Source organism: Corvus kubaryi, unplaced genomic scaffold (assembly GCF_017639235.1).
Source record: "Corvus kubaryi isolate FWS band 111438036 unplaced genomic scaffold, C.kubaryi_AGA036_p1.0 37352, whole genome shotgun sequence".
In the NCBI taxonomy this organism is placed as follows: Eukaryota; Metazoa; Chordata; class Aves; order Passeriformes; family Corvidae; genus Corvus; species Corvus kubaryi.
The window spans coordinates 372,703-381,990 of NW_024581114.1; positions in this window are offsets into that span (position 1 = coordinate 372,703).

Sequence of the window (9,288 nt, forward strand, 5' to 3'; positions counted from 1 at the left end):
CCTGCTTTGAGGAGAAGAATCCTCACTCAGCACAGCTCAATGGTGATAAAATATTCCTTGAGAAACTGGTGGTTGGCTTCCTTCCAAAGTCTCCGGCATCTGTAATGCAGCAGTTGCCATGCTAGTGGAATCTAATAAACTCCTGTCTGCAGTACTTATGGAAGTGCACACTTACACAGTTCTGCTTCCCAAAGATGCAACCTAGGCACTCCAAAGGGGTTTCTCCTTCCGTGGTTACTGAGCGTGGAGACGAAGCCGAGGGATGTGCCTGTTTCCTGCGCAGGAGTGTGAGCGAAAGCACGAAGCGCTGAGAACTGCGGAGCTGCGAATGCAAAGCCACGGGTCAAGTGCGGGGAAGCTGCACACGGAGAGAGGGAAGCTCAACCTTGGCAACACAGCAGGAACATCAGCAGTGGTAAAAACAGTGCTGTCCCCGGGGAACAGCGCAATCCAGGGGCTGCTCCAGTCTTCTGACTTCTTGACCAGAGCAGTTTGTCTCTGGAGAGCTTAGAGGGGAGGAGAAGCTGGTGTTCAGCTGTGTGTGAGCAACAAGGAGCACTGCACTGCTTTCCCTTGCTGGAAGAAATCCATTACAGAGAGGATCACCCTGCCATGGATGCTGGCTGGCACGGGGCCAGGCTCACTTCCAGGGCCAGAACAGCTCTGCTGGCTCTGATGCTGGTGGAGAAGAGCATGACAGTGTCTGGAAGGTGGAACGGGCAGTCTGCAGGTGGGACAGGAGGTCGGGAGGTGGGACAGGAGGTCTGGGAGGTGGGACAGGCAGTCTGCAGGTGGGACAGGAGGTCGGGAGGTGGGACAGGAGGTCTGGGAGGTGGGACAGGCAGTCTGCAGGTGGGACAGGAGGTCCACAGATGACAGTGCTGCTGCCTCTGGCCCCTGGAGCAGCACAGGATGCTCCAAGCTGGCCAGAACAGGGGTTAGTGCTTTCTCTGTTTCTCTCCCCTAAAATCTATCCTGAAACACTTCTGATACCAAAATGCACTGAGTTAAGTACAAGAGCAGAAATCTCTGGTGACGTGGCTGGGTGGCTGAGAAGCAATGACAAACCTTGGCATATGGATGGGCATGGCAACTGTGCCAGTCGTGCACAGGTAAGTTGCCCACTGCCTTCCTGGGTACTGCCCAGGAACCTGGTTTACTTCTTTTCCTATTAAGCAGGATAACAAAAGCACAGCCACACAGAGTGTAGCAGCTTCTCCTTAAACAGTGCTATTGTCTGCAGACTAAGCCAGGCCAATGCTTGTTTCAGTTCCCTCAGAACCCTCTCTCTGAATGGGTTTCTTGTGCACCTGATTGTTGTTCAATCTGTCCTGCCCAACCTGGTGTACACATGGTTCCGGGGCTCGCTTTTGATCGCACTGGTTGCAGGACACTTGTTCCTCCTGTGAACGCCGCTCCTTTGTTCCTGCGAGTGTGTCACCCATGGGGAAACCTTTGTCCAAATAATCCCAGATTCCCCAAAGAGCAAGAGCTGCCAGCTTTGCTTTCTAGTTGAAGTGACAGCAAGGAACATATAGATTTATTCTTCTATTCACTGGTGGCTTTCTATTCGTGTGTCCTCGCATCAAATCAAAGCGTCAAAACAACAGCCCCGGCGGCTCCTGCCCACCAGACGGACATGTGAGGAGCAGGTATTTTTAGCTGAAAAGGATAACCAGCAAGGGTCATGTAGTGAAGAAAATTACCCACGACAATGGTAAGAAGAAACCAAGGCACTTCCACTGGAACTTGGGAGGATTGGGATTACGCCAGTCACCCCTCTTCCCTGGGAAGAAACACAGAAAGGGACAGGAAGATGTGGCAGTCAAGTTTCTGGCTCTGTGAGAGCGTTATTAGAACGCTCTGAGCCCTAAACCCTCTTCCTGGGCGGTTTTTAATTCCAACTCTGTGTTAAGCATTAAGCACTATCAGTGCATGCAGAAAAGAGCCCTAGAAACGCGCTGCTTGAGCAGGAGTGCCTGGCTGAAGTCTTTCTCTGCTTACATGATTAATCTGTCTCTGAAGAGCAGCTATTACACACTGGGATGGTGTCTGGACAGTTGTGTGACATCTTCTGTACAGGATGCGAGCGGTGCAGATGACAAAGGCACGCAGCTGGCCCTGTGGAGAGGTGGGAGATGACTCAGAGCTGTGGCATCGTGTAATGGAGCTGCTCCTGGAAAACCTGCTTCAAAAGAGTCGAGACACAGGAGATCAGCAGCGATGCTTGATAGAGGCAATACCTGATGTAGGAAGTACAGACTGTAATGAGGATGTGGGTTAGTACGGATTGTAATGAGGATGTGGGTTAGTACGGATTGTAATGAGGATGTGGGTTAGTACAGATTGTAATGAGGATGTGGGTTCATTACCAGAGCCTCCCAGGGCTGATAACGGAATCACTCCTGTTGCACTGCATTCCCCAGTCAGAAGGAACGCGTAAGAGCGCGGCGCTCCGGGCCACTGGAGCCGCTGTCCTAGCGTGATTCCTACCAATGGAACAATATTGCTTGCTGTTGCATGAACAGAACATGTCTCCTCTGATTGTTTCTTCCTGCTCTTTTGAAGATAGATGCTGTCTGAGGATCCCCATCAGTAGAAGGTCCTCTCCGAGGTGCAGTTACAGCTCTTCACACACAACCTCCACCACTGGGAACCAGATGTAAAAAGAAAGAAATCCAAGTGGGCACCTTTTGGCACCGAGTTTGCTCCTGTTCTGGAAGAAGTCATGAGACTGGACAAGGGACTGACCTCAATAGCCTGTTCCATAGCCCTGCTCCACAGTGTTTCAGCTGTAATTATTCTTTTTTAATTCAGGGAGCTACTGAACTGTGATGAGATTCCTGGAAGGGCTTAAACTCCTCCTCCTGTAGGTTACCAGGGAACGATACACCGCTTCAGGAAAATGCTGATGGCTTCTTGTTCTGCTAAGAAAGTGCCACCTGGCTCAGCTGCCTTCTCCATCTCAGGTGCTCATCCATGGGCGGTGCCTTTGCTTGGACCAGCTCTGTCCTGGGACATTTCATCTGCCCAAAAAATTCGTGACTTAAATGTCAAGAATTAAACTGCTGAGGGGTTTTAAACTTTATGTATTGAGTTATTGCAAGACAGTGAAGCAAGAAAGTGAGCAAGAGTTAATTATGTGACAGGGAGAGAAAGTGCCACTGTGCAGCAATCCTTTCAAAGGCAAACAGAAATATTTATAGATTTGGGACTGCACAACTTGCCATGCTCTGACTCGAGATGTGCTTCTAATTCACAGGGCAGCACTTTCAGATGGGGCTCTGGTGTGGGCCACAGTTCTGCTGAAAGGTAGGTCTCACCTCAAGCTGCGTTCAGAGGCAAGTGCTAATGAGAGAAAATCTGGTAGGATTTTGTCAAATCAGAGTTTAAAAACATCCTGGTGATGTCCTCTTTTCAGTCCCTTGGTGGATTTCCCTTTCTGCATGGCTGGCAGAGAGGCTGTGAGTGCTCACCGAGGTGACCCCAGCCCACACCACACCACCAGCTCTGTGGGGACAGTGCCCTGGCCCCTCTGGATTTGGGGCACACACACAGCTCGCACAAGTGCCCATTTCTTGGGTCACAGGGTGCTTCTGCTCCATTCTGCCTTCTAAGCAGAGCTGCAAAGTGCAAAAGCTGGGAGAGGAGACAAACACGATCCTGAGAGCTCAGACAGCCGAGAGACTTCAAACCCAATCAACATCTGTGAGCAGCGACCCCACGGTCACCCTCCTGTGGGACGCTCCCTGCTCTCCCACGCTGCTCCTGAGGGTTATCCTGGGCAGAGCCACCCTCGGTGGGCACAGCCTCGGCTGTGTGCCCTCCCACAGCTCCATGCCTGGCCTGGGCTCTTGTCGCTATTTTCAGGGACTGACTAACCCTGATGGGAGCTGGAAGAATCTGCTGTTACCTGCAGAGGACAGAGGGAAGGAGATAATTCATTCCCATCCCCAAAGCAATCCCTGCAGGCAGGTTTTGAGTCAGATTTCCAATCATCTGCCTTTGGAGACCACCAAGTAGGCTTTAAAGAAATCTTTATATTTTTAGCAGTAACATAATAGTGCTGGAAATTTAATAAAATTCACCATCAAATATTTATCCCGTTACATTGGCTTAAGTAATTTAAGATGCTGAAATCAACATGGTGGGTTTATATTTAATGAGCCTTGTGTAAAACAGCCACTTCCACCCTTGTCAGGTGTGTAGAGAAGACACTTGCATTCACTCAAAGAATTTTTATCTCCCCAAAGATATGGTGGTAAATAATGTACAACACTCACCAAAATGTTACCTGTCACTGGTGGAAAATCAGGCTGGGGCTGGGTGAGCCTGATGTTCACTGGCATGTAGGACAGAGGAAGGGCATTTTTAAATTATTATTATTTTAAATCTAACTAAGCAAATTATGCTGAGATCAGCCTGGGCTCAGCTTCTGGATGAAGTTCAGCCTTGCTGAGTGTGGTGTTCCCAGCTTGTCCCTCTGACAGCAGTGTGGCAATGCCAGGACCAGGCTCAGCTACCTGGGGGCAGTGGGGGCTGGAGGAAACAGGGGGAAGCTGTTTGCTCCTGAGATCCCCTTTGCCAGCTGGGAGCAGCACACTCAGAGCTGCTGAACACAACTGCCCCAGCTCCCTGGGGTCTCCCAAAAAGCAATCAGGCAAAATCTGAGCATCTCTCCCATGGAGACAGGCTGGGAGAGCTGAGGGTATCCAGCCTGGAGAACAGGAGGTTCTGAGGAGACCTTAGAACCCCTTCCTGTGCCTAAAGGGGCTCCAGGAGAGCTGGAGAGGACAATGGACAAGGGCATGGAGTGACAGGACAAGGGGAGATGGTTTCAAACTGAAGGAAGGAAAATATAGCTTCGATTTTAGGGAGAAATTCTTCCCCGGGAGGTGGGGAGACCCTGGCACAGGGTGCCCAGAGAAGCTGTGGCTGCCCCATTCCTGGAAGCGTCCAGGGCCAGGTTGGACGGGGCTTGGAGCCACCTGGTCAAATAGAAAGTCCCTGCCCATGGCGGGGGGGTGGAACGGAATAAGCTTTAACGTCCCTTCCAGCCCAAACCATCCTGTGTTTCCCTGCTTTGGGTTCCTGGCAGGAGGGCAGAAAGGCTTGGCGGGGGCTGAGCCTCTCACGAGAACCGGAGAGAGCTCCCTGTCCCTCGGTGCCCGTCCGTGTCCTTTATCCCGCCATGTCCCCCCGTATCTCCCGGTGTCGCCCATCCCGCGTGTCCCCCCGTGTCCCCTGTCCCCCCGAGTCCACGAGAGGCGCGGCCACACCGCCGGTCTCACACTGACCCCCAGCGTCGGGCGGCGGCTGAGCCCGAGCTGCTGCCCCGGCCGAGGAGTTCGATGGGAATTAAACCCTAATTAAACCCTAATTAAAGCCTGTAGCAAAGCGACGTGACGAAGTGGGAAGCGGAGGCGGGGAGCGCCTGTTCCCACGGCTGCAGTTACTGCTGCCGTTAAATTGAGCCAGGAAAAGGTTTCTGTAGCTGAGGCTTTTTAACAGCGAGGCCAGGTTGCCAGTAAATCATTAAATCCATGTAATCAGTCTCCTGGAGCAAAGGTAAGGATCTGGACTCAGCGAGACGCTTTGTGCTGTGAGAGATTTACCTGTGGTTTGTGAAACACTTTAAAAATCAATATGCCAGGAGCAATGAGGGGCTTAGGGAGGGCAGGAGACCTGGGGCAGGTGGAATTCACTGGGCAGTGTTTGGAGGTGCCTTGGGAAGGGTTTGCCATGTAAACACTAAGGATTATTATGAGAAGTGGGTACGTGGATCAATAGCAGGGGGACAAAACCATTAGCAGCAAGGCTTCAGGCAAGGGTTTGGGAAAGGGTCCATGCAGAGCTCTGGAGTCTCCAGCTGTACCCATCACAGGGAGCCCAGTGCCAAACAGCCCCTCAGACAGGTATTGCAACCCCCCAGCCTGGGCTTCTCTGCACTCGCTGTTCTCCCATGTCCCTTATGGTTTGTCATTAACGAATGTCACAGGTTTCCTCTTTGTTGCTCTTTCTCACAAAGCCCACGTACAGCTCTGTTGTGTTAATTAATTTCTTCAGATATTGCCTTTCCACATTTGGTCCTTGATAAGACACTTGCAAGAAATCCAAAATAAGACTCAAAGAGATTTCTCACGTGGCAAGCATAAAGTTTCATTATGTACCGTAAATTCCTTGTGATTTCTGTGTCAAGGCTCTCTAGCTACTGATTCGAGCACTCCTCTGTGATGGAAATGAGGGGCTTATTCCATGTGAGTGGTGCAAAGGTCCTCAGGGCAGCAGTGCTCATGGCAGCTGCAGATCCTCGTGAATATTGAGTTCTCAATGGGGTACAGACTCCCAGAAAATTTCCCAGGAGGCAGCGTCCAAAACTGGCAGTTCATAGAATCACGGAATCACAGAATGGTTTGGCTTAGAAGGGACCTTAAAAATCATCCAGTTCCAACCCCCTGCCATGGGCAGGGACACCTTCCATAGACCAGGTTACTCAGAGCCCCATCCAGCCTCAATGCTCACCAACATTACCTGAGCTGGTACGACAACACCGTGTGATGGAAGGCAACAGCAGCTAAATATTTTTTCCTTCCAATCTCGAGCACAAGACCAACTCTTCCTGCTGAGGAGGCAGCCAGAAGGATGCAGCAGGGAGCGAGGATCCTGGTCCTGGTTATTGGGAAGTGGATCCTCCTCCTGCTTTCTCCTCAGAAGATTTCAGCCACTTGAACCCAACCCACCTCTCCCGTGGCAGGAAAAGGCCAGCCAGCGCTCCTGCCGGATGGCTGTTGAGCTTGACAGACCTCACATTCAACAGTTAACAGCCAGCATGTTTACAGGCAGCATTTTTTTTGGCTGCTGTCCCTGGCATGTCACTCATGTTTAGCCAAATGAACTGGGAGGATTATAACAGACAGGGACACTGGTGCAAGTGACAGGCGCAGAGACAAGTGCTGCAAGAAGCTCATTTACACATCGAGTTTCACAGCCCGGCTCTCCCTTCCTGCTCCATAAGCTCATCAGCTGCTGCTGCAGAGCCGCCAGTTTTCACAGCAATGATGGAGCTCACAAAACCCTCTTTTTATTTTTTCCTCCCTGCCTGCTTAAACAACAGATTCTAATATAACCCATTTTTTAATATTGAGAATAAGCCCCCTTTTATGTGGAAATGTGGGTTTAATGTAAATAGCTCGTGCTGCTCTGATTCTCTCCGAGGGCTGTTGGCTGTTGGCAGTCCCCCTGTCGCCTTTCAAGTCACTTGGGAGTCACTGCTGCTGAGATGGGGATGGATCTCAGAGGGATCCGCAGTCTCTCCCGGGTGCTTCCCGCGCTATGTGACACTTTTTATCTCGGCCGTATTTCAGAAAATGCAGCAACATCTGCAGCTGTGAAATTGTCACCACCTGCCCCCAAAATAACGTGGTTAGAGGGGAGAACAGGGTGAGCGTGACACGAGAGCTCTGGAGGGAGCCCTGCCCTCCCAGCTCCATCTAAGCTGCTGTGTCCTTTGTAAGTGTCCAAGGCCACCCCACAGAGCCTCAGGAGCTTTTAGTTGTGTATCTCACCCCACGCCAGGTCACTGAAGGCCACGGGACTGCTCAGGGCTTTGCCACCCCGTTCTCAGTGCTCAGTCACATCAGCTTTCCAAAGCAGCTTAAAAACTGAGAAACATACAGTGTTGTGAAAAGTATTTATTAGAATTGGCAACATTAAATTTTCCTTACTATTTTCAGTTTGTTGTGGAAATTAAAACAAGAACCACGTTTTCCAGCTGCAGAAATGCTGCTATTCAGCCAGTTTTAGTCTGCGGCTGTTTACAAGACAGTATAAGTGTTCACTGCCTAATAAAAACAATCATCTGTATTCCATGGCTGCAAGAAACAACACTGTGAGAGAGTGGAGCAAGTCGAGGAGGTTTTGGAGAAGAATATGAATTATCTCACCCAGAGAACAAAGCACAGACGAACCCTGAGCACCAAGGGAAATTGCACAACAACGTGCAGGCGAGTCTCCAAACCTGCATGGTTTAACTGGGGGATTTTATACTTTTGAGAAAAAATGTATTTCTTGAATATCCCCATAGGTACAGTCTTGCCACTTATTTCTGCAATTTAAATTGTTGCTTCTGTTTTTTAAGGCCGGGATGAACGGACAAGCATTTAATCAGCCAAGCTGGATGAAGGAGCACAGGTACCACTGAGACTCGTGGGATGACTCTGCAATGAGCAAGAACATTAAAGGCTGCTATAAAGAAACAAGCTCCTGTGCCCTCAGATGGACAGAATTATAAAAATCCCCACAGCATCCCCAAAGCACTGAATTAACTGGAGAAGGAGCTGTGTTTAATGTGATGGATGGAGCCCGCGGGCCCCATCGCGGAGACGTGGCCGTCAGGGCACCGGTACCTGCCATCGCTCCCCGCAGCACCTCCCCGGGAACATCAGACAGGATAATTACGTACTTAAATCTGGGTGCTTTACTACGTAGAAATTCATCTGCTACCCTCTGAGTCCTTGAAGTTAAAGAGGGATTTGAGTTACTGACATAATTTGTTCCCTGAGGGCTGTGGAAAGCAGAGAGAGGAACATCTGAATAATAACTCTCCGACCACGTCTTGAATGGGAGCGAGCACTGCTCCAGAGTGAGACACAATGGGAAGCAAAAGATATCAAATGTTTATAAGCTACATAGTTCCCAGGCAGGATGGGGCTGGGTTTTTCCCCAAGCAGCAGCCGGGAGGGAGGTCAGTAAGTTCCCTTCAGAAACTGTAATTACAGCCTTCCAATACCTGAAAGGAACTTACAGGAAAGATGGGGCAAGACTATTTACAAGCGCCTGCAGTGATGGGACAAGGAGGAATGGGTTCAAACTGATAGACAGTAGGTTTAGATTGGATATTGGGAAGGAATTGTTCCCTGTGAGGGTGGGCAGGCCCTTGCACAGGGTGCCCAGAGAAGCTGTGGCTGCCCCTGGATCCCTGGAAGTGTCCAAGGCCAGGCTGGATGGGGCTTGGAGCAGCCTGGGATAGTGGGAGGTGTCCCTGCCCATGGCAGGGGGGTGGAACTGGATGATCTTCAAGGTCTCTTCCAACCCACCCCACTCTGTGATTCTGTGGCCCGTGACGAGCTGCTTTATGTTCCGTTTGCAAAGCTTCTGTTAAGGTGACGCTGTCTGTGGTCCAAGCTAGGGGCTGCTGTGTGTGAGGGGTTGTTGTGAGGGGTTGTTGTGTGTGAGGGGTTGTTGTGTGTGAGGGGCTGCTGTGTGTGAGGGGTTGTTGTGTGTGAGGGG